This window comes from Mobula hypostoma, chromosome 2, assembly GCF_963921235.1.
Source record: "Mobula hypostoma chromosome 2, sMobHyp1.1, whole genome shotgun sequence".
NCBI classification, from domain to species: Eukaryota; Metazoa; Chordata; class Chondrichthyes; order Myliobatiformes; family Myliobatidae; genus Mobula; species Mobula hypostoma.
Window position 1 is genome coordinate 187,962,648 of NC_086098.1, and position 26,218 is coordinate 187,988,865.

The window sequence follows — 26,218 nt, forward strand, 5'->3', positions numbered from 1 at the left end:
TTGCTTAGCTGAAGATTCTATACATATACAGCGATAAGTATTTAGTATTTTAGCAATGTTGAAAAAAAGCTGCTTCGCTATTAAATAGTTCAATCATTCTCCAAATCAGGAAAGCTTGTGACTTCACTAAGGAACTGCAGTATAAATGAATAGTGTTTCACAATTATCTCTGTTCTCCAAGGTAACTGATCTGAGGTTTTTTTTTGCATTTAAAGGAATCGTCCATCGGAATGCAGTCTTCATAAATTCAACAGGAAATTAGAAAGAGAAATGGCTGAATCAAGGTCATCATATCCAAAATACCAGATGGAAATTCAGCTTTGAATTAAAATGCTTTTGTACATTATTGTAGAATTGTCAAAGTGAAAATATATGGAACTTTATTTCTGTTTCCTCTTTTCTTGAAGGAATTCGAATCAAGCATAATATGATATAATGCATTAAAAATATTAGCACAATTTTGATAGATTTTCCTCCATGACAACATGCAAAATGTGGTACCCAACACGTAACATACCGCCAAGGCATCTGCCTGGTATTCGTTGAGCATTTCAGGGTATTAGTGCTCATTCGATCCAAAATCCTAAAGAAAATTCTTTGGCTTAATTGTGTGAAATTCATGCACATTTACAAAAACACAAAAAGAATTCATCCCATCCTATTGAGGAGAGTGAACATAATACTTTCAGTTAACACACAGTGTTGCCAGGCAGCACACTTGGCCTTACACCAGTACAGCTTCTGCTCCAGTATACTGCATAGTGACCAACATTTACATACTGACACACTGGGGGAAACACAGATTAATCCGTCTGTGGTTCAGTGTAGGTGTCATCGTGTCGCCTAGTAGAAAATGTGGCACTGTTGTTCAATATTGAAGTAAATTTATTATCAAAGTACCTCCTATACCTATTAAAGTGGTCGCTGAGTGTATGTTTGTGGTCTTCTGCTGCTGTAGTCCATCCACTTCAGGTTTGATGTGTTGTGTGTTCTTCTGCACACCACTATTGTAATGTGTGGTTAGTTGAGTGACTGTTGACTTCCCGTCAGTTTGAACCAATCTGGCCATTCTCCTCTGACCTCTCTCATTAACGAAGGCATTTTTGCCCACAGAACTGCAGTTCACTGGGTTTTCGATTGTTTTTCACACCACTCTTTGTTAGATCTAGAAATGGTTGTGCGTGGAAATCCTATGGGATCGGCAGTTCCTGAGAATCTCAAAGCACCCTGACTGGCACCAACAATCATTCCAGGGTCAAGGTCATGTGCAGCACGTTTCTTCCCCCATTCTCATGTTCAGTCTGAACAACAGCTGAACCTCTTGGTCATGTCTGCATGCTTTTATGCACTGAGTTGTTGTCACATGATTGGCAGAATAGATATTTACATCAATAAAACAGCTACAATGTGTATGTCACCATATACTACCTTGAGATTCATTTGTTTGTAAGCATTTACAGGAAAAAGAAGAAATGCAATAAAACTTATGAAAAAAACAAGCATAAACAAAGACTGACAAACAACCAATGTGTAAATAAAAAACTACTGAGAACACAATTTATAGAGTCTTTAAAAGTGAGTCTATAGGGGGACTTCCGGTTTTTATTTACTGTCATTAGAAGGAAAAATCTGAGAGCTTCTTTAGCCCCAATGTCATCATTGCTCTTGAATGGCGCTGAAAAGTTATACTATTCCCTTAATTTATGGTATTTAAAAGTACACTTTACTAAAGGAGATTAGATCTAGATTTGCAATTTAAATTAGAATTTTGTACCATTCTTCAGCCTGAACATAAAACATAGAGCAGTACAGCACAGGAAAAGGCCCTTTGCAGTGTTTTTCCTTACACGGGTAAAAAAAGATGTTGCTAGCCTTCTCTTACCTGCTCAAGACAGTAAAAGAAAGTGTCCCATTATGTTCAACAGCTTTCAATAAAAAAACAGGTTCACATAATTTTAATTGGATTTACTTTTAGTACCAAGCTCAGCTTTTTCATACTCCAAACCAGCCACTTACAGAATTTCAACAGCAACACTTAAAATATGTCCTTCTCATTCTGAGCATCGCAGATGCAAAAATAATACTCCTGTAATCAGCCTCTCACGCTTGTACATGAGCACTCTGTATTCTTTTTGGTAGTGGAAGTGACTCCAACGAAATGTAAGTTAAGTTCAACAAGCAGAGAGTTCACCCTCAGTGAACCAAGAAAGAGCAAACTGAATGTAAATACTTAAAAATATCAAAACTTCTTTAAAAATGCTTCACGGGCTATAAATGCAACAGAATTTTTTTTAACAAAATGTAATGCAATACACATCAGTTATTAATCACAAGTGTTTGAACAATTGTTCACAAACCAATTCACTCTTCAAACATTAATTGACCTATGATGTTATTTACTTAACAGAAACAACCAGACAAAGGGATCTAATTTCAAAAATCCCTTTTTTATTCTTGTGCTTTCCCCCTATTCAATTGCAAATATTTTTGAAATGCTATCATGTAATATTCCATGGCAGTGTAATGGTCACACGGTCTACCACCAGCCCCAGGTCCAAACTGCACCACATCTTATAATAATAAAGTTTGCATTTTAACTTCTCTTTACCAGTCCCATTGCTGAAATCACCAGCTTCTGTCCAAGCTTCTGCCCTACCTTCTGTCCAAGACCTCTTTCAGAGTCGATGCCTCCAGAAGACACGGTACATCATTAAAGACCCCTCACACCCTCTCCATGAACCGTTTGTTCTTCTGCCATCAGGCAAACGTTACAGGAGCATCAAAACTTAAATCACAAGGCTACGAAACAGCTTCCTCCCACAGGCAGTCAGATTGCTAAATAGCTGCTCTACCTGACTCTGCTTTGGACACTTTTAACTTGCACTGGACACTTATAACTTGATTTTAACTGACATGTGGCTGTTGTGTTTTACTATTTATTGTTATGTTTATTATTTAGTGTTGCGTTTGTTACGTTATGATTGCACTGCTCCTGGGAAACGCTGTCTCATTCTGCCCTGCAGAGCTGATGTACGGTTAGAATGACAATAAAGTTTTTTGAATCTTTGAATCTTTGAATTTTTATTTCATAATCTATTACAAAATCACCTGATTCTTATTAGTAAATAATGAAAATCTGAATTCTCTCTTGTAAATTTTCTCAGAGTATAAGACCATAAGACCATAAGATATAGGAGCAGTATTAGGCCATTTGGCCCATTGAGTCTGCTCTATCACGTCATCATGGCTGATCCATCTTCTCTCTCAGCCCCAATCTCCTGTCTTCTCTTCATATCCCTTCATGCCCCGACTAATCAAGAATCTATCAGCCTCTGGCTTAAATATACCCAGTTAACATGTACTGTGGCAATAAATTCCACAGGTTCACCACTCTCTGAGACTCCTCATCTCCGTTCTAAAAGTATGCCCCTCTATTCTGAGGCTGTGTCCTCCAGATTCCCTGATGAAGACTGCAGAGTTTGTCATCGAAAATATCGGTTAAAATTTCTCACTACCCAGCCTGCTAAGCTGCTCATCATTTTGTAATCCCCCATCTCAGCTTCCTTTACAACAGGGAAAACAAGCTCAACCAATCCAGTTTCCCTTCATAGCTGAAACTTTCGCTCCCTGGAAACATCCTGGTAAATCCTCACTTTAGCCACTCAGTGGGATCCTGCTCTTCCTATAGTGCGGCAACCAGAAATGCAGACAATACTCTAGCTCTGGTGGCGCGAATAGATTTTTCATGAAGTTCTACTGTGATCCCCATCAGCATTTTCTTGTGCTCTCACCTTTGGGATCTAGAGAATACTCTTTCTCCTGGAGCTCTACCAAGAATAATGTGTGAACATTATTAGACCTTCCAAAATGCCTCAGCTCATACCTATTAGTTTAATATTCCAGTTCTCACTGCTTCACCCAACTTACCAGCTGATCAATATAGATCTGCAAGACTATTCTCACCATCATGATACCATCAATGTTCATATTATTTATAAACTTATTAACAATCCCTATCATATTCACATAAATCTTTGTAAATGACAGACAGTTAGAATCTAAGTCCTTACCCTGTGGCATTGGTTAGAAAATTCCAATCATGAAAACAACCCCTACCATCACCTACACTTCTTATCAGCAAAACAACTTTGGATCCATTTTTGCTACTGGCCTTCAATTCCAGGAACAGTAATTTCTTGGGCCACTCTTCTGCATGGGTCTTTGTCAAAAGCCTTACTTGATGTCTACTTAGATTAACATTTCTGAATGTCTCTGGAATTCAAAAATATTCAATACTTTATACTTTATACTTTATTATCACCAAACAATTGATACTAGAATGTACAATTATCACAGCAATATTTGATTCTGCGCTTCCCGCTCCCTGGATTACAAATATTAAATATTAAAAATAGTAAAAATTAGTAAATATTAAATATTTAAATTATATTTCATAAATTGAAAATAGAAAAATGGAAAGTAAGGTAGTGCAATAAAACCACAAGGCTGGTCCAGATATTTGGAGGGTACGGCCCAGATCCGGGTCAGGATCCGTTCAGCAGTCTTATCACAGTTGGAAAGAAGCTGTTCCGAAATCTGGCCATATGAATCTTCAAGCTCCTGAGCCTTCTCCCGGAGGGAAGAGGGACAAAAAGTGTGTTGGCTGGGTGGGTTGTGAAACAAGTAAAATTATTTCATAATATAGTCGAACGCAGATAAAATTAGCACTCAAACCTTCACTCTGGCAAAGACCATAGGACATAGGAGCAGAATTAGGCCATTTGGCCTATCGAGTCTGCTCTGCATTCAATCATCGCTCATCCTTATTTTCCCCTCCTCAGTCCCACTCCCTGGCCTTCTCCCCAGAACCTTTAATGCCGTGGTCAATCAAGAACCTAGCAATCTTTGCCTTAAATACACCCAACAACAGCCCTCCACAACAGCCTGTGGTAACAAATGACACAGATTCACCACCCTCTGGCTAAATGAATTTCCCCACATCTCTGTTTTAAATGGACGCCCCTCTACCCTGAGGCTGTGCCCTCTTCTCCTAGACTCCCCCACCTAGGAAACATCCTTTCCACATCTATGCTGTCTAGGGCTTTTAACATTTGAAAGATTTCAATAAAATCACCCTCACCCTTCTAAATTCGAACAAATACAGACCCTGAGACATCAAACATTCCTCGTATGATAACCCTTCCATTCGCAGAATCATCCTTGTGAACCGCCTCTACATCATTTCTTAGATAAGGAGCCCAAAACTGTTCACAATACTCAAGGTGAGGCCTCAACAGTGTCTTAGCAAACAGCGGCATCAGATCACTGTTCATGTATTCTAGATTTCTCTTGCAAGGAATGCTAACATTGCATTTGCCTTCCTCACCACTGACTCTACCTGCAAGTTAACCTTTAGGGTGTCCTACACAAGGGCTCCCAAATCCCTTTGCATCTCAGATTTTTGGATTTTCTCCTCTAGAAAATAGTCTGCACCATTATTTCTTCTACCAAAGTACATGCCCATAAATTTTCCAACATTGTATTTCATTTGCCACTTTTTTGCCTATTCTCCTAAACTGTCTAAATCCTTCTGCAGTCTTCCTGTTTCCTCAACACTACCTGCCCCTCCACCAATTAACTGTAAATGTGGCAACAAAGCCATTTATTCCATCATGTAAATCATTGATATACAGAATAAAAAGAAGTATTCCACAACACTGACCCCTGCGGAACACCACTTGTCACTGGCCACTAACCAGGCAAGGATCCTTTTATTCCGACTCGCTTCCTCCTACCTATCAGCCAATGCTCTAACCATGCCAGTAACTTTCCTGTAATACCATGGGCTCTCTACTTGGTAAGCAACCTCATGTGTAGCGCCTTGTAAAAGGCCTTCTGAAAATCCAAATATACAGCATCCCCTTTATCTATCCTACATGTAATCTCCTCAAAGAATTCCAACAGGTTCATCAAGCAAAATTTTCCCTTCAGGAAACCTTGCTGACTTTGTCCTATCTTGTCCTATGTCACCAAGTACTCCATCACTTCATCCTTAAGAATTGGCTCCAACATCTTCCCAACCACTGAGGCCAGGTTAACTGGTCTATAATTTCCTTTCTGCTGCCTCACTCCTTTCTTGAGTGATATTTGCAAATTTCCACTCCTCTGGAACTATGCCGCTGCCCAATGAATCTTGGAAGATCATTACTAATGCTTCCACAATCTCTACAGTTACCTTTTTCAGAAGCCAAGGGTGTAGTTCATCTGGTCCGGCTGACTTACATACCCTTAGGTCTTTCAACTTTTTCAGCATTCACTTCTCTTCCCTCCCACCCATCAACATCTGGCACACTGCTAGCAAATTCAGCAGTGAAGAATGATACAAAATACTTATTTAGCTCACATGCCATCTCCTTGTTCTTGTTATTATTTCTCCAACCTTATTTTCTAGCGGTCCTATATCCACTCTCATATCTCTTTCACTTTTTCATATATTTAAAAAAATCTTTTTCATCCACCTTGATACTGCTTGCTAGCTTGCTTTCATATTTCATATTTTCCCTCCTAATGATATTTTTAGTTGCTTTCTATACATTTTTTAAAAGCTTCCCAATTCTCTATTTTCCTGATAATTTTTGCTTTGTTGTATGTCCTCTCTTTTGCTTTTACATTAGCTTTGACTTCCTTTGTCAGCCATGGTTGTACTATTTTGCCATTTGAGTATTTCTTTGTCTTTGGAATATATCTATCCTGCACCTTCTTCATTTTTTTCCAGAAACTCAAGCCATTGCTGCTCTACTGTCATCCCTGCCAGCAGCTCCTTCCAATTTACTTTGGCCAATCCCTCCCTCATACCACTGTAATGTCCTTTACTCCACTGAAATACTGCTATTTCAGACTTTACTTTCTACATATACAGTCCTCTAGTAGGCTCAGCAACAGCCTGCTCTAAAAAGCCATCTCATAGTTATTCAACACATTCACTCTCTTGAGATTCATTACCAACCTGTTCTCCCAATCTACCCGCATGTTAAGATCTCCCATGACTATCAGAACATTACCCTTTTGACGTGTGTTTTCTATTTGCTGTTGTAATCTGTAACCACATCCCAGCTATTATTTGGAGGCCTGTAAATTGCTCTTCTTGTGATTGCAAGACCTTGTTGGACATAGTTAATGTGGAATGCTGGAAGTTCGATTCACTGATTTAATGGCAGACGACCGGGGTGGACAGCAGGGGAGCTGCGTGGCCTCAGTTGTAGCGAGGGCAAGGCCTCAAGCCATGGTGTCACCTGTTTACAGCCACTCAGGAATGAGGCATTGAGTCAGTGTGCGCCAGTGTGGTATGGCGTCCAACCTGGATTCAGTACTGCTCCCCCCAGTGTTCGCTCAGCGGAAGATAAGCCATATTGTATTCGCCTGCAGATTTCTGTAACATTCACAGACTCAGAACCTTGAACCATATTTTTGCTGTGACTGCATTTTACTAATATCTTTATGTGCTTCCTACGTTACATATGATTCCTAAATGGACATTGGACCCGTGAATGCTACCTCATCTTTTTTTTAAATATATATTGTTGTGTATGTGGCCTGGTTACGCAACAATGCTATTAATAAAAACGCTAGAGACGGGAGTTAAGTTTCATGGTTCTTTACTGGCAGAAACTGAACTCAGCACACACTTACAGATCAATATGCACCTCATAGCGCAGGCTCAATATACGCCTAATAGCACATTCAACGACGTGTTACTAAAACAGAAAGTAGTCCCTTATTATACTGTAGGCTATACTGTACATTCCTCCCCTTTTATTTTAATAGTGTATCAACTTTTTTACACTGGGGCACTATGCTAAACAAATATGTTTACCCTTATCATACAAATGCCTACCATTTGTTTACTTAGTAACTTTATAATTTCAAATTAAAACAAACTAATGTAATAATATCAAATTATAACAAGCCTTTCTTTTACTTTTGGTCTAAGACCCATTTATAACTGAAGTCTCTGGGGGATCTTCTCTGCCTCTCCGGGTAATGTCTCTCAATAAACTTGTTGGTTTTAATACAGATTTCCATATAAAAGTCATGAAAAGTTGACCTCTGAGCATAGGGAGTTAAGAAGTTGTGCGCCTCCAACTTGCTAAGATTTCTAGGCAGCAGATCGCCTCCGTATAATGAAGACTCCTCTGTACAGCTGTCCTAGATATATACACATCTTTGTGCTATCACTTGTCTTCCTTACCCATATCTCATTTGTTCCATCTGAGCTAGTTACATAGCCAATCTTTGTATTCTCCTTAGACTGCAAATAGATAGCCTGAGCTTTATGATACCATCTCTTATCATAACTAGCCGTCTTCTATTCGTGCCTCATATCTTTGTGCTGGTGATTCAGCAAGAGTGCTGGGAAGATGCTCAGGAGAAGACAGAGATACTGGTCTTTTCGGAGATTTAAGCTTATTGAGAGATCGCAGATCTTCCATTATCTGTTCATCTGTTAACAAGTAGTTTAACTGCGCAGGTGCAGGTTTTCGTCTTTTTCCTGTAATTGGAACAGGGTCATTAGGTCTCCTCCTTAGTTTCCTAGTCATTGTTGGCTTTACCTCCATAGAATCTCCTGTGAGTTCCATTGTTAGCCTCTCATTCTCAATCTTTTTCTTCTCTTCTAACTCAATCTTTTTATCTTCAAATTCCTTCACTGCTGCTTTCTTCTCTTTAATACAATTCCTTTCTACTTGTTCTGCCTCCAGTTGCAGAAAAGGCTCTGCATTTCGTATTCTTTCCTTGTATTGTTGATCTAGTTTCTTCATCCTTTTCTGATACTCCTGCAAAGTGCCTTCCTGTAACTGCTGTAGCTGTCTTTTGAGGGATGTCAATTTCTCCTGGTACATCTGCTCTTTTACTTCCAGGTAGTCTTCATCATCCTGCTTATTGGCAATATCTGTCTCCCTTGCATCCTCTGTATCTTCATCCAAGTCACAGCCACAGATACTGTGTTCGTTGTCATCATCGACACTGTCGAGCTCCTCCTCATCGTTGTAATAGTCGACAATGGGTGAGAGGAGAGCTGCGGACATCTTCCCCACCGAGCTGCCCTCCTTTGTTGACACATCTAGTGCCTTGAGATATGCCAATCCAACTGGATTTTCCTGAGCCATTCATGTCCCAGCAACAGTGGTCCTCTATTTTTCAGTACGTAGAGGTTCAGCTGCTGTGTTTTGTCTCCATAGGTCACTGTCACTTTAATTTTACCCTTCAGACGCACTCTCTGTCCTGCTTAAGTCTTTAGCAGTAGTTTAGTTCGTTTCAGAGGTATGTGAGAAAACAGTCATTTGTAGTTATGTACAGAGATCACTGTTAAAGCTGAGCCTGTGTCCAACTCACACCTGCCACTTGTGGAGTGATCCATATTACTCTTCGATCATCTGTCTCTTCCACACTGTGAAGTTGCAGACAAGACAGTTCACTTTCGTCTGAGTCATTTTCATCAGAACTGCTTTCTTCCATTTTGTGTACATTGTTGTGTTTTCCTTTCTGGGGTTTCTTGTTTCTCTGTACTTTGTCCTTTTTCTGCTGTTTACTAGCTTTGCATACTCTGCCAATGTGGCCCTGTTTGCCACAGTTTCTGCATTCTTTGTCTTTAAACCAACAGTCATCCATGTCATGTGACCTGTTCCCACAACGGTAACATTTCTTTCCTTCATTTCTGTTCAGTAACATTTTACTCGTAGCATATTCCAGAGATTTTTGTTGTATCTCTGAAGCACCCCGTGCTGCTGTTTCCGTTGATACTGCAATGTTCAGCGCCTTCTCTAATGTAAGGTCTTTTTCACACAGGAGCTTCTTTTGTGTGGTTTCACAGTGCATGCCACACACTAACTCGTCCCTCAGTGCGTCCGATAGACCAGCTCCAAATTGACAATGTTCTGATAATTTGCACAATTCAGCACAATATTCAGAAATGCTTTCATTTTTGCTCTGATTCTGATTGTGAAATTTACTTCAGCAATGACCAATGGTTTGGGGTTTAAATGCTGTTGGAGAGTGTCTACTATTTGTTTGAACGTTTTGTCAGCTGGCTTTTCAGGGGTTAACAAGCTCCGTAGCAGCCTGTATGTTTTTGGTCCCATAATACTGAGCTAGCTTACATCATTAACACCGTTAACCTCACAATATAACTCCACTCTCTGAATGTAAATTGCCCAGTCTTCAATGCCACTATCAAATGCTGTAATGGTTCCAATCATCGCCATCTTTGTTATGTTAATTTAGCCCAGTTTCCGCTTGTTTTCTTTTTGACTCACGTGATCTTTTTGCTAGCACCATGAGCGCACTCCGTCCAGATGTGTGTCATAGTCATAGTCATACTTTATTTATCCCAGGGGGAAATTGGTTTTCGTTACAGTTGCACCATAAATAATAAATAGTCATAGAACCATAAATAGTTAAATAGTAATATGTAAGTTATGCCAGTAAATTATGAAATAAGTCCAGGACCAGCCTATCGGCACAGGGTGTCTGACCCTCCAAGGGAGGAGTTGTAAAGTTTGATAGCCACAGGCAGGAATAACTTCCTATGACGCTCTGTGTTGCATCTCGGTGGAATGAGTCTCTGGCTGAATGTACTCCTGTGCCCACCCAGTACATTATGTAGTGTGTGTGTGTGTGTGTGTGTTGCTCCTTTTTATCTTCCTTGCAGGTCAGGAAGACCCTCAGACCCTGGGGGTTAGCGCCAGCTGTGGTCTCACCTGGATGTGCTGCAGCTCCGACTGTGTCTTTTGGTCTCCCGATGTTCCCGACCCAGTTGTGCTCCTGCTTCCTTTCAGACTCGCAGCCTCGCTCTGCCTCCTTCTCCCGCTCCTTGGCTCGTTCCTTGTGCTCTTCCTCTGAGTGTCGTTATCAATTAAAACACGGCATTCATTAACCTCGTCGCCAATTTGTTGTGTATGTGGACTGGCTACGCTACAATGCTATTAATAAAAATGCTGGAGACGGGAGCTAAGTTTCATGGTTCTTTACTGGCAGAAGCCGAACTCGACACACACGTACAGATCAATACACGCCCAATAGAGCCTAATGGGGCACTGTCAAGTACAGCGGATACAGATTGCTTTCCATATTGTTAATCTCACCCTAAACTAGTTTTATCTGTGCTATCAAATTTGACTCCTGACCTGGTAAAAGAGAAAGCTCACTTCAGTTTTCCCACTTTGAACTTCACAGATCCCTAATACAATGACTGTTCCCCCCCACGCCTACCTTGTAGGCACAAAGGAAGATGGACCACACTGTGTGCATCACTGGACCTTTTTTCTCCAACATCACTTCAACTCCAGCTCATACAGTGAATATTTCAGCGTCAGTATCCACTTCCATCAAATTTGCACTGAACCTTGCCATAACATTTGACTTGCATGATCCAATCAGGTCACCGTTGTAGATACTGTAACCTTTATTATCACTCCCTATGGGGAGCATGGGGTTAAGTTACCCAAGTGTGCCATTGCTTTGCTTTGTATTAAAACGAAATGTTCACAGACCTATCTTGATAATACAATTATGGAAATCAGCCTCTTTGTGCCTGCATTCAATGAATTGATGTTGCATACTGCTACAGTGATAACATCTCCACTTCACATCATTCTTTTCTTTCCCAGACAATGCTATAAAAAAAGACTGCAACTTGTTCACACTCTAGGGTAACACACACAAAATACTGGAACAACTCAGCAGGCCAGGCAGCATCTAAGGAGAGGAATAAACAGCTGACATTTTGAGCCGAGATCTTTCATAAGGAGTGCCAATATATCTTACAGTCACTCTGGTGCTTCACCAGTTGTTACAAATCTTCTGCTTGCTTGTCTGCTGTTTCCATTGCCTGGGTAATATCAAATGCCTGCTTGAAGTCTAATTTCTTTGCACTAAGAAGACTCCATAGTTCATCTCACTGGGATGTTCTATCCCGCCTCCAAACTCACAAGTTCAAGCAATCAGTCTCAAATCTGTGAAAGGTCTATAATTGTTCCATCTGGATGTCAATTCCATTGGTTAAACTTGTATTGATGAATTGTAGAAATGGATGTGTCTCAGCTATGAATCTTGCTTTTGAACTATCAAACCGAGGACAAGGTATCACACTGTTCATTGCACTTAACCAATACTTCATGTCTTGTCGGAACTTTGACTGGAACCAGTGAGTTTTTTTCTCATTTAAAAAAAATGACTTTTATCTTTTAGTACCTGCAACCAAGAGCAAAATGGATTCTTCTTTCCCTGCCGCAATTTTATTTCTAACAAAACTCTTCCATCTTTTTTATTTCTTCAATCCAGGACGAGAATGAATGAATGAATTAATCTAAGCCAGAAATTGCTGTCACCTTTACATGTCCATGCCACAACGAAGTCATTGTAAGTACAGGAAATTCAGCCCAGTAAACCATGCTGCTTCACTGCTCGGGAGAAGGAAATCCCCAAAACCATTGGAACTCCTGTTACAAGTACATGCATATACTTTCCTCCTCATTGCTAATTATCATAAAGGCACCATTCAATGCACCTAGGCATTAAGTCAAAGCAATACTTATAACTTAGCAGTTAAGAGCTGTGCAATTCTATGTGCAGAACAATTTAGTATTTATGCACTAGTGCAGGGGTTCCCATCCTGGGGTTTGTGGACCCCTCAGTAAACGGTAGGGAGTCCATGGCATAAGAGAGTTTGTGACCCCCTGCACTAGAAGATATTGATATCAACTGACCCCATTTTATTTTACAATCCTCACAGTTGACACAATAATACCCAGAAGTCTGGGAATTGTGCATCCATTTGGACCGACTGCATATCCACCATATTCCCTTGTTGTCATAAAATGGCACATCACTTATTAATTGTGAGTAGAAGCAGCAAAGATGCAAATCCTGCAAGAATTACAATTTAATTGGCCCCAAGTAATCACTGGGTCAGAGAGAACTTGATGCAACCTTTTCCTGTGCTAACCATATCACCAAACTACCTTTTGCTGCTTCACTGCTCTCAATAACTTAGAGGCCTCAATTGTACAGCCATCTTGTGAGTATATTAGACCATGAGGGAGGAGCTGATGATTGCACATGGCAAGTTGAGGTCTCAAACGTTGCCCCACTACAGTCACCAGTGATCTATTTCACTCTTTTCAAAATTTCTGATACCTAAAAGTAGCAGAAGTTGATTTTAATTCATTGAAAACAAACTACTGTTAATAAAAAAGCATCAAGGGTACAGTGAAAGAAAAATAAACAGAATCCTATCCTTTGTAACAACAGGAATATGCCACTCAGTTCTTGAACCAACGTGCACAATTCTAATCACCATCTTTTTGTAGTAAAGCTATTACCACTATGCACTACAGTGGACTCATTTTTCTTTTGTTCTGATTGTTTTCTTATACAGATTGGGTACCCCTCACCCAAAATTCCAAAATCTGAAAACATCCGAAAGATGAACATGTTTTGAGCACTGACATGTCATCACAAAAGGAAAATTCCAGAAGGCTCTGGGAAAGTTTCCAGGCAACATGCAACTCTCTGCACACCACAGACAATTTTGAGAAGTGGCCTCACCTAAGTATGAATAGACATTAATGAAAAATAGAAAAACACTGCATAAAATGAAAAATGAAAATCTTGCTTGTGCATTGAAAGAGTGGATTTGTCAGAGTCAAAGTAAACATATGCTGCTTAAAAGCATGCTGAGCATGAAAAAAGCAAAGATCAATCATGACACACTGAAAATTAAAGATAATTTTCAGCAGACTGGTTGCAGAAATTTAAGAAAAGGCACGGCATTAAATTTTTAAAGATTTGTGATGATAAAACGTTTGCTGATCAGGAACCAGCAAGAAATTCATTGAAGAGTTTACCAAATTGTCGCTGATGACGATCTAACACAGTGAATGGCTGCATCAGTACATATGTGTGATGAACAAAGCACATAAATTCGGAGTCAAAAATAATGGTGATCCCAAGCTATTTCATTATATATTCCAAAGTCCCCAAAAAATCTGAAATCCGGAACACTTCTGGCCCCAAGCATTCGGATGAGGAATACCCAATCTGTGTGTTTTATTAAATAACATATGTGCAGTAAGTTCATGCTTTCTTTTAATGTTGTGTCTCATGCTACATCCCTGTGATGTCGCTTCAAGCAAGTTTTTCATTGCACCTATGCATACGTACACCTGTGATTCTGACAATAAACTTGATCTGCTAGCTAATGCTTGAGCAGAGCTGAGGGATCAGATACTATGTATGTAGCCCCTCAGCTCTATACATTACAGAATGTCCCAGGATTCAGCAGCGGTGGAGCTCTGCGATGTGCAAGGAAGACCCTTATTCCATGCTTAAAATGGGGTCCCTTTAGTAATGAAAAGCTGATTTGCTCCACATCTTATTCCTTGAGCCACTCTCAGCTACTTCATTGTTTTCCAACTATTGACATACATTTCAAATCACCCACATATTTTGACCTTCTTCATTCTTTCAATCACATTCCCTTTCCACTTCAATTCCCCCCTTCCCATCACTTCCCATCTGTCTCGAGCCCCCTTATTACCACCACACCCCATCGCCAATCTGGTTGTAACAGCTACCTATCTTTCAATGTACACACATGACTTGAAGGCAGCACCTATCCTAGACTGACTATCATAAACCTAGAACAGGTCACTGCCTTTGATGTAAACTAGTCTTGAATACAGCACTTGCATACCATATACGAGCGCCTCAAATTGCAGAAAGTCTCATTTTGTTACCATAAGACTATAAGGTATAGGAGCAGAATTTGGACCTTTGGCCCATCAAGTCTGCTCTGCCATTTCAAAATGGCTGATCCATTTTTCTCTCAGCCCCAATCCCTTGCCTTCTCCCCGTATCCTTATCCTCTGCCTTAAATATACCCACTGACTCAGCCTCTACATCTGCCTGTGGCAATGAATTACACAGATTCACCACTCTCTGGTGAAAGAAATTCCTCTGTTCTAACTTGACATTCTTCTATTCTGAGGCTGTCCCCTCTGGTCTTAGACTCCCTCACCATTGGAAACATTCTCTCCGCATCCACTCTATCCACTCATTCAACCTCCAATAGGTTTCACTGAAATACCGCCCCCCCCCCATTGTTACAAATTAAAACAATTAACAGTTTTAAAAATGAACTACAATACATTTTATTTTACAAAAATTTATATCCAGGCCCTGCTCCAGGGGCAGGGACCAAATATTTACGACCTAAATAACATTGGTCCATTTACACCCCACCTCTTCTTCAATAATGCCTTAAAGATTAACCCTTCCTAAGCAGTTAAACAACATTTCACCTGTAACAGGCTTTGCCAAATTAGGACTGGACACAGCCAATCTCTAAAGAGATAAGTAATGTTGCCAAAACTTCTCAATGCTACTGATTAGATGGATTATGAGAAAACACTTGCAGTTTTTAATGCCCAAGTAAGATGATCCATAGATTTAATAACTGAAATCTAGATAGCCAATCTCAAAATAATTACAAATAAATCTCACTTAGGCTTTTTAATATGGATGGCATATTGTCATTAGCTTATGCTGCATAATTGGTCTTGTGTTTAAAGCATATTAATTACTGTGTAAAAATGCAGCAAAAGCAGGGAACCATAGAACCATAGAAACTACAGCACAGAAACAGGCCTTTTGGCCCTTCTTGGCTGTGCCGAACCATTTTCTGCCTAGTCCCACTGACCTGCACACGGACCATATCCCTCCATACACTTCTCATCCATGTATCTGTCCAACTTATTCTTAAATGTTAAAAAAGAACCCACATTTACCACCTCGTCTGGCAGCTCATTCCATACTCCCACCACTCTCTGTGTGAAGAAGCCCCCCCTAATGTTCCCTTTAAACTTTTCCCCCCCACCCGTAACCCATGTCCTCTGTTTTTTTTTCTTCCCTTGCCTCTGTGGAAAAAGCCTGCTTGCATTCACTCTATCTATACCCATCATAATTTTATATACCTCTATCAAATCTCCCCTCATTCTTCTACGCTCCAGGGAATAAAGTCCTAACCTATTCAACCTTTCTCTGTAATGGGAATGCAGTTGGTGGAAAATATTAATACAGACAAGAAGACAAGAGGGTGTTCACATACTGCTGGTTTAAACCATTACCATTAAAATGGACACAACGGATTATATATATTGCACAAGTACATTTTATAAATATACCTGTTCTTGAATCAGATTAATACAAATAAATATATAATGATGTTACATTCATAGCACAGCAATCAGTCATTCAGTTTAGGAGACGATGCTTGTATCTATGAGCCATACAAGCTATCTCCCACTCTATTTAATTAATCACATTCAATCAACACCACACTAGATGACTGTACTGACTATAAAGTGATTTGATGTAATGCCTTCCATGTTGGTAATAAATAAACAGGTTTTTCAATAAATTTTAAGAGCCAGTTGAATTATTAATTTTCTACACCACCTCCAGATAGATATTCCCACATGCAATATGCATTTCCCTGACAGCAATATACACTTTGTTTTTAGCTCCCTCTGAAAATATGTTTCACATCCTGCTTCCTCTGACTCTGGGTTATTATTCATTCTTTTCTTGCATCAGCACCGGTTCACACCCTCCAGTGACAGTGACACGTCTTCAGAACACCCTCTCTGGATTTCTCCGTCCTCACATCCTTTCACAATTAACTTATCTGTGCTCTCTCCCTCCACCAGTTGTTTGTTTCTATTTCCTTCATTTTTGGGGTCCACTCATTTTCCAAACACTTATGTATATCATTCTAAATTTTAAAATGTTCTGCAAAGTTCCTTCAATTAGAATAACTCTCAAAGCAAATTTCTTTATACATTGAATCATTCAAATCATAATCTAAAACCATCCATCAAATCCATATCGGAACAAAATTGTCTCACCATTTAAGACTCAAGTAGGCCTATTAATGACTCAAGGACTTGTGATATTACGTCAAAGCTTGAATGAGAGGAGATTTCCACCTTTAGCTGTTCATTTCAACTGAATTAAATCATCTCCACCAATATGCAAGTGCAGGTATCATAATTAGATTTTGTGGCTATAGGCTAAACAAGCGGTCGCCAATTGGTCGATCGTAATCGACCAGTCGATCTTTGAGACTTTCTCAGTAGATCCCGAAAAAGACGAAAAATAAATACACAAATATTGCTGTAATGTGAGCATTATAAAAATAAGTAATACTAATTAGGATAATGGTAATATAGTAATATGTCCGCTACTGAAAGCTGTTTGTAAAGAGAGATAGTTTCCGGGTGCAGGGTTTTAGTTCTGTTCTTTCTGCCCAGCGCAATTGTGTGTAGCTCTCTTGCCATGCACCGCAGTAGAAAAGACCGGAAGTAAAACCCCACAACCCGGAAATACTATTATAATTAGTATTACTTATTTTTATAATGCTCACATTGCAACACTTCTAATTCTGTGTTTCATTATTTAATTTTATTTCAACACGAAAAATAAATGAATAAAAATTGACTGTTGCACTCGGTGTGATGACTGGGGCTGAATACTTTCTGCTAGTTCCCTGAAATTTGGCTCATAACTACAGACAGCCATTTGAGACAGTCTGTGAGGTGTCTGTCAGTAAGTGGGGTTGCCAACTGTCCCGTATTAGCCGGGACATCCTATATATTGGGCTAAACTGGTTTGTCCCATATGGGACCACCCTTGTCCCATATTTCCCCAGCTAAGGTAGAGCATTCCAATGAAACCATTCGTAAACCGAAATGGCGTAAAGTGAAGAAGCAATTACCATTAATATATTTGGGAAAAATTCTTGAGCATTCCCAGACCCAAAAAATAACCTACCAAATCATACCAAGTAACACATAAAACCTAAAATAACATTAACATATAGTAAAAGCAGGAATGTTATGATAAAATACACAGCCTATATAAAGTAGAAATAATGTACGTACAGTGTAGTTTCACTGAACAGAATCAGGAAGATAAAGCCAAAACCAATTTGTAGAAAAAAATTAGCACGTATACGCATGCGCACACAGGTGCCTGCGCAAGGCTTCATGGTCATGGTAGTCTTTCTCGGGGTAAACACAAGTGTCCTGTATTTGACTGCTACATTTGTCCCTTATTTGGGAGTGAGAAAGTTGGCAACCCTAACAGTAAGACAGCTCCTGTACTTAGATTTCATAACTTTCATCTGTTGCAGCACGGTGTCCTCGGAAACCTCCTGACAGACTGAATATTTGAACGGACAGTTTCCTTTGTTAGACTGAATGTTGAATCTGCCACGTTTTTCAGGTGTTTTGTATTGGTAAACTGTTACTGAGACAATAGTATAAGTTTCTGAGGTTCGCAAGATAATGACACCACTGTTTTTTGTTTCCCAGTTCTTTTACATTTGGGGAATGTTGGAATTTAAAGGTGGAGAAGTGTTGTAGTGTGAGAATTATAAAGATAAGTTAATACCAATTAGGATAATGGTAATATAGCAATATTCCAGCTACAGAAAGCTGTTTGTAAACAGAGGTTGTTTCCGGAGTTGCGGGGTTTTACTTCTGGTCTTTTCTGTGCACGTGTGTATAAGCACCTCCGCCATATTGGTTTTGCCGTCCCAGAAAAAGTTGTTCCTTTGGACATTAAGTTGTCGAGTGGTCCTTTTTCAAAGTAGAAGTTACTACAAAAGGTATGAAGTATTGTAATATTCTTAAAGAAAGACAGCTATGGCCTGTTTGATATGCTAGTTACAGTGTTTTCTTGGTTGAATTAATTTGAAAGTTTGACAAAAGCATTTAATGTAATTCAAATACAATTAGCCCAAAAAAAAGGCCTCAAGTTGGAAGTACAATCTGAGTTGTTTTTTCTCTAAACAATTTAGTGGGTGGATCTTGCCTTTCACTAAGGCTGAGATAGGGGATCTTGGGCTTAAAAAGGTTGGCGACCACTAGGCTAAACAAATAAATCAGCAAGGGCTATCATGTCTGCTGATTATCTAGTGCATACAACAAATAAATGGATGATGGGAGAAGAGGGCAGAAATCGACAATGAATGGGCTGCTATCTTGCTCCTAAGTTGCTACTTTTTTGAAGTTTCAGCTGTCATAATTGGCCACAGATAGCAGGGAATCAAAATCTTCTTGGATGGAGTTAAAAGACACAATTAGATACAACTGCATACATATTAACACCAATAGTTTATGGATCATGAAATGTTCGGCTTTCAGCTATTTAGCTGCTCTCCAAGAGAGCAGGTGTGAGAAATGCCTTCACAAGGAGCTATGGTAAATGAAAGACATCATCTGAGTGAAACATGACATGGTCTGTTTGCTAATGGTAGAGAAGGCCATTAGCATTTTGAAAACAGAAATGGAAAGTCAGCATAATTATATGGCTTCATATTGTTGAGTTTGACAGTAATCACTGAAACATTATTTCCCAGAAGTATTACAAGTTAACGTGTCTACAGTCCAATAATTAGATTAACTATTACCAATAAGATCTACAAATTACTAGGATTTCAGAGCAGCTTAACAATTCAACATAAAATTTGAAATGAACTGCATGTGAATGGTAATGATGAGTAAGTTCCACCATTAAGTCTCAGTAATGTTTTCCTGCTTTACCAAATTAGCTGAGATTGTAATTCTCCAACCAGGACATCTATTACTATTCATCAACTCAAAATTCAATCAAACTATGACGATGCTGGGTGCAGTCACAAATAATCACACAATCAGCGCACAGTCATCAAGACAGCAGCAGACTCAATACATTTCCCTTTAACTGATATTCAGGAACAACTTCTTCCCCCTGCCATCCGATTTCTAATTGCATATTGAACCCATGAACACTACGTCACTTCTTTTTTTATTATTTCTGTTTTTGCACTCCTATTTTCAATTTAACTATTTAATATACATATATACCCTTATTGTAACTCATTTACTTATTTTCCTCTATATTCATCACACAGACAGTGGTGGGTGCGTGGAATGCTCTGCCAACAAAAGGGTCTTTTAAAAGACTCTTAGATAGGTACATGTAGCTTAGAAAAATAGAGGGCTACGTGGTAGGGAAATTCTGGGCAAATTCTAGAGTAGGTTACATGGTTAGCACAACACTGTGGGCCGAAGGGCCTGTAATGTGCTGTGGATTTTCTACGTTCTATGTTCTACGTTCATGTAATGCATTGTACTGCTGCCGCTAATTTAACAAATTTCACAACATATGCCAGTGATTCTGATTCTGCCTAAAATCTGCTGAATTCTGTTGCTACACAAGGGATTGAGAAGTCTAAGTATATCCAGCTTACAACTGCTGGGTTTAATTATACATCACAAGTATTACCTTGCCAGCACGTAAGATGTTTGGAGCTTCATCAGCTTTTACATCTACAACAGCATGACCTTTCACACTGTGGTTTAGGGCTTCCATAATGCAATCTTAAGTAACAGGACAATAAAGATCATTAGCTGCAGTGCGGCGGCTACCACATCAACACATACTGTCCTATTTAACTCTGCAAGCACAGCTGTGTTGTAGGATCAGATTTCATGGAAATGCATTTACACAGTGAAAAATGAGATCTCCACTAATTTATTACACAGGATCTTTCAGAATGTTAACAGCATATCTGTAAGTAATTTATTTAAGATTATAGACATCATTTAGCATTATGTATGATTGCATTTCAAAAATGCTTCTTCAGGCATATGGTTTAGAATGCCCCAGAAGGAATGGGAAAAATTGGTGCATTAAAATGCAAATCTTTCTTCATTTTTGTCGAAGGACTGACAAATTATAATTTAACTTATGAATACCAATAAAATTATAGTTATTTTACCGCAAGTGGTATCAATATTTTTATCAAGGAGATATATAGTTTTGTATTCAGTAATTTCAGTGTTCATGCTAGAATTAACATAGTCAATTAAGCATAGATTTAAAGCTGTCTTGAATTTTAACTAACAAAACCCATTGTAGAGATAGGAACAGAGACACAACCATCAAAACAAATATCAAATGCTTGATTGAATTCTGCTTCAACCCTCAAACAAACTGAGGTAGGTTTTTGCTTTTACCACAGGACAGAAAACTGTCACTTGTAGATCAATTTGCAGTCATACAGTGAACAAGTGCTTCTTCATGATGCAAAACAAGCAACTCTCATGTTCTTCAGAAACAGCTCCTCTGCTAACTGAAGAACTGAAGGGCTAAAAATGGATGAATTCATGTACAAATTTCAGCTTCTCTTCACTCTCCCAATGTATTGGAAATCTTTGCAATACTAAGTCACTGAGCACTTACTCAATGGATAATTCTGGACTCAGGTCAATTTTTTTTGGGGAGATTCAGAGAACTAAAGAACAACGGGAAACTTAATGGACACAAAACAAACAACAATATTAATGGAAGAATCTGGATTGCTTCATAGCACCAAAATGTTACAGAACATACCTTGGAAGAGGATTAATAAAGGATCTTGCAGTTGAAGATTCCTTCGGTGGTGGTCACCAGAATGTGAGGGAATTCCAGATGGAGTTTGAGGGAGAACACCCCAGATTCAATGCTTCAACTTACTGAAGGACAATTATAGTGGTATGAGGTGAAGTTGTCCAAGGAATATCAAGAAAACAATCTGAGCAACAGGTCAGTAGGCAAAGAGTTGCAGATATTTAAATAGCTGGTCCATAACACTCAGCTGGAATTTATCCTAATAAGAAAGAGGGATTCCATGAAAAAGAGGCCCAATCTGATGTTAGCAAAGAAGTTAGTGATACTGTTAAAATTGAAGGCATATAAAATGCCAAGGACTGATAGAAGCCCAGAGAACTGGGAAGATTTTAGGACAACATAGAAAAGGCCAAAAGGCTCATAAGGGAATTGATTCCCAGAGGACAACTGAATGTCAAAACAAACAGTAAGAGTTTCTATTGATATTTAAATAGAAAGGAGGATATGAAGATGTGTGAGAGACTCCAGAGAACGGGGCTGGTGAATTAATAACAGGAAATTATGGAATGTTAGATACGTTATATCAGTTTCTGTATATCACCCTTCACTGTGGAGGATACTGCAAGTATCTCTAAGTAACTGAATGGCTAATTTGAAATAACATGGAGGAACTTGTAAAAATCCCAATCGCAAGCGATAAACTATTTTGAAAGGTTGTAAAAGGTGGCTGCAGCAACGATAGACCCAAGGTTTGAAAGCTTGCCAGCTCTTGGGAGAGTATTAGGAAGATTAGAAAGCAATTAATTCAAAAAGGAAGGAAGCTAGGAATTATAAGCCAATTAGCTTAATATCAATTGTTGGCAAGATGCTCAAGTTAATAACCAAAGATGGAATAACTAATCAATCAGGAGAGCTGAATATATTCAAAAGCAGACAGCATAGTTTTAGGAAAAGCAAATCATGGCTGACCTTTCTGTTCATACTCTGGAAGGAAGAGTTGATGGAAGAGGGACTGCAGATCTAGTGTATCAAGATTTCAAAAAGGCATTTGACAAAGTGCCATTAAAAGTCTGGTACAAGGTACTGACTGAGTCAATTGGCTTGGATTGAAAATTGGCTGCAACAAAGAGTTGGAATAAATGTAATATTTTCAAGCTGGAGTGATATAACTTGTGGAAGTACCACAGGGTTCAGTTCTTGGCCCTCAACTGTTTACTGCTTGCATTAAATACCTGGAGGAGGATATAAAATGCAAGGTTTCCAAGTACGCCAATAATAAAAAACAAATGAAGAGACAAATTGTGATGAAGACATTAAGACTCTGCAAAGGGACATAGATAGATTGAATAAGTGAATGTAAACCGCACCCCCCACCCCACTTTACAGACAGTGATACAGCCTGAAAGAATGCTGTCCATGGTACATCTATTGAAGTTTTTGTTCACATATCAAATCTCTTCAAACTCCTAAAGAAGTACAGTCGTTATCTTGCCTGCATTGATATGTTGGGAACAACATACATCAAAGTTGCTGGTGAACGCAGCAGGCCAGGCAGCATCTGTAGGAAGAGGTGCAGTCGACGTTTCAGGCCGAGACCCTTCGTCAGGACTAACTGAAGGAAGAGTGAGTAAGGGATTTGAAAGCTGGAGGGGGAGGGGGAGATCCAAAATGATAGGAGAAGACAGGAGGGGGAGGGATGGAGCCGAGAGCTGGACAGTTGATTGGCAAAAGGGGATACGAGAGGATCATGGGACAGGAGGTCCGGGGAGAAAGACAGGGGGGGGGTGACCCAAAGGATGGGCAAGAGGTATATTCAGAGGACAGAGGGAGAAAAAGGAGAGTGAGAGAAAGAATGTGTGCATAAAAATGAGTAACAGATGGGGTACGAGGGGGAGGTGGGGCCTTAGCGGAAGTTAGAGAAGTCGATGTTCATGCCATCAGGTTGGAGGCTACCCAGACGGAATATAAGGTGTTGTTCCTCCAAACTGAGTGTGGCTTCATCTTTACAGTAGAGGAGGCCGTGGATAGACATGTCAGAATGGGAATGGGATGTGGAATTAAAATGTGTGGCCACTGGGAGATCCTGCTTTCTCTGGCGGACAGAGCATAGATGTTCAGCAAAGCGGTCTCCCAGTCTGTGTCAGGTCTCACCAATATATAAAAGGCCACATCGGGAGCACTGGACGCAGTATATCACCCCAGTCGACTCAACAGGTGAAGTGATGCCTCACCTGGAAGGACTGTCTGGGGCCCTGAATGGTGGTAAGGGAGGAAGTGTAAGGGCATGTGTAGCACTTGTTCTGCTTACACGGATAAGTGCCAGGAGGGAGATCAGTGGGGAGGGATGGGGGGGACGAATGGACAAGGGAGTTGTGTAAGGAGCGATCCCTGCGGAATGCAGAGGGGGGGGGGGAGGGAAAGATGTGCTTAGTGGTGGGCTCCTGTTGGAGGTGGCGGAAGTTACGGAGAATAATATGTTGGACCCGGAGGCTGGTGGGGTGGTAGGTGAGGACCAGGGGAACCCTATTCCTAGTGGGGTGGTGGGAGGATGGAGTGAGAGCAGATGTACGTGAAATGGGGGAGATGCATTTAAGAGCAGAGTTGATAGTGGAGGAAGGGAAGCCCCTTTCTTTAAAAAATGAAGACATCTCCCTTGTCCTAGAATGAAAAGCCTCATCATGAGAGCAGATGCGGCGGAGACGGAGGAATTGCGAGAAGGGGATGGCATTTTTGCAAGAGACAGGGTGAGAAGAGGAATAGTCCAGATAGCTGTGAGAGTCAGTAGGCTTATAGTAGACATCAGTGGATAAGCTGTCTCCAGAGACAGAGACAGAAAGATCTAGAAAGGGGAGGGAGGTGTCGGAAATGGACCAGGTAAACTTGAGGGCAGGGTGAAAGTTGGAGGCAAAGTTAATAAAGTCAACGAGTTCTGCATGCGTGCAGGAAGCAGCGCCAATGCAGTCATCGATGTAGCGAAGGAAAAGTGGGGGACAGATACCAGAATAGGCACGGAACATAGATTGTTCCACAAACCCAACAAAAAGGCAGGCATAGCTAGGACCCATACGGGTGCCCATAGCTACACCTTTAGTTTGGAGGAAATGGGAGGAGCAAAAGGAGAAATTATTAAGAGTAAGGACTAATTCCGCTAGACGGAGCAGAGTGGTGGTAGAGGGGAACTGATTATATATTGGTGAGACCCGACGCAGACTGGGAGACCGCTTTGCTGAACATCTACGCTCTGTCCGCCAGAGAAAGCAGGATCTCCCAGTGGCCACACATTTTAATTCCACATCCCATTCCCATTCTGACATGTCTATCCACGGCCTCCTCTACTGTAAAGATGAAGCCACACTCAGTTTGGAGGAACAACACCTTATATTCCGTCTGGGTAGCCTCTAACCTGATGGCATGAACATCGACTTCTCTAACTTCCGTTAAAGCCCCACCTCCCCCTCATACCCCATCTGTTACTCATTTTTATGTACACATTCTTTCTCTCACTCTCCTTTTTCTCCCTCTGTCCCTCTGAATATACCTCTTGCCCATCCTCTGGGTCACCCCCCCCCCCTTGTCTTTCTCCCCGGACCTCCTGTCCCATGATCCTCTCGTATCCCCTTTTGCCAATCAATTGTCCAGCTCTCGGCTCCATCCCTCCCCCTCCTGTCTTCTCCTATCATTTTGGATCTCCCCCTCCCCCTCCAGCTTTCAAATCCCTTACTCACTCTTCCTTCAGTTAGTCCTGACGAAGGGTCTCGGCCTGAAACGTCGACTGTACCTCTTCCTACAGATGCTGCCTGGCCTGCTGCGTTCACCAGCAACTTTGATGTATGTTGCTTGAATTTCCAGCATCTGCAGAATTCCTGTTGTTTGATATGTTGGGACCAGGTTAGGTCACCAGAGATCTCGACACCCAGGAACTTGAAACTGCTCACTCTCTCCACTTCTGATCCCTCTATGAGGATTGGTATATGTTCCTTCATCTTACCCTTCCTGAAGACCACAATCAGCTCTTTCATCTAACTGACATTGAGTGCAAGGTTATTGCTGCGACACCACTCCACTAGTTGGCATATCTCGCTTCTGTACACCCTCTCTTCACCACCTGAGATTCTACCAACAATGATTGTATCATCAGCAAACTTAAAGAAGATATTTGAGCTATGCCGAGCCACACAGTCATGGGTACAGAGAGAGTAGAGCAGTGGGCTAACCACACACCCCTGAGGTGCACCAGTGTTAATCATTGTCACATTCACTATTCCCTTTGCAACTTCCTGGTTTAATCTCAACCACCCATCCATTTTTAAGAACTTTCTGAATTAATTTACCTTGTAAGGTTGAGTCATATTTAATAGTCGGGTCGCATATCAACATATAATTATCCATACAATGTCTACTCTTCAATCCTGATGAGGAACAATGTGGTCAACTGATTCTTATCCCCGCAGATACCAAATAAACAATAAATGCATCGCTGATTTTTTTAAAAAAATCATACTCTAGTTTTTATCTCTATCCACTTATCTTTCCCTCTCAACATTAGTAATTTATTTCACTTTCATTTACCCTCCTTCCCATCATTCCTCTGTTCTTTTTCAAGTTGTTAGTTTTGGCCAGTTATTTAAAAGGTTGAAATGTAAATAATGAAAATTGAGTGCCAAACCATACTTAATGACAATCACAAAACATTTATTGTAATTTTATATCAATTATGCCAAACTTT

At 40.2% G+C, this 26,218-nt stretch overlaps 1 protein-coding gene and 1 pseudogene across 2 annotated transcripts in view; both read right to left on the reverse strand.

Moving 5' to 3' along the window:
• The window catches only part of LOC134342751 (disks large-associated protein 4-like), a 772,967-nt gene that overhangs the window by 691,341 nt on the left and 55,408 nt on the right, over positions 1–26,218 (reverse strand). The gene's annotated exons all lie outside the window — the stretch shown is intronic.
• Positions 8,156–9,083, reverse strand: LOC134336373 (sin3 histone deacetylase corepressor complex component SDS3-like; annotated as a pseudogene).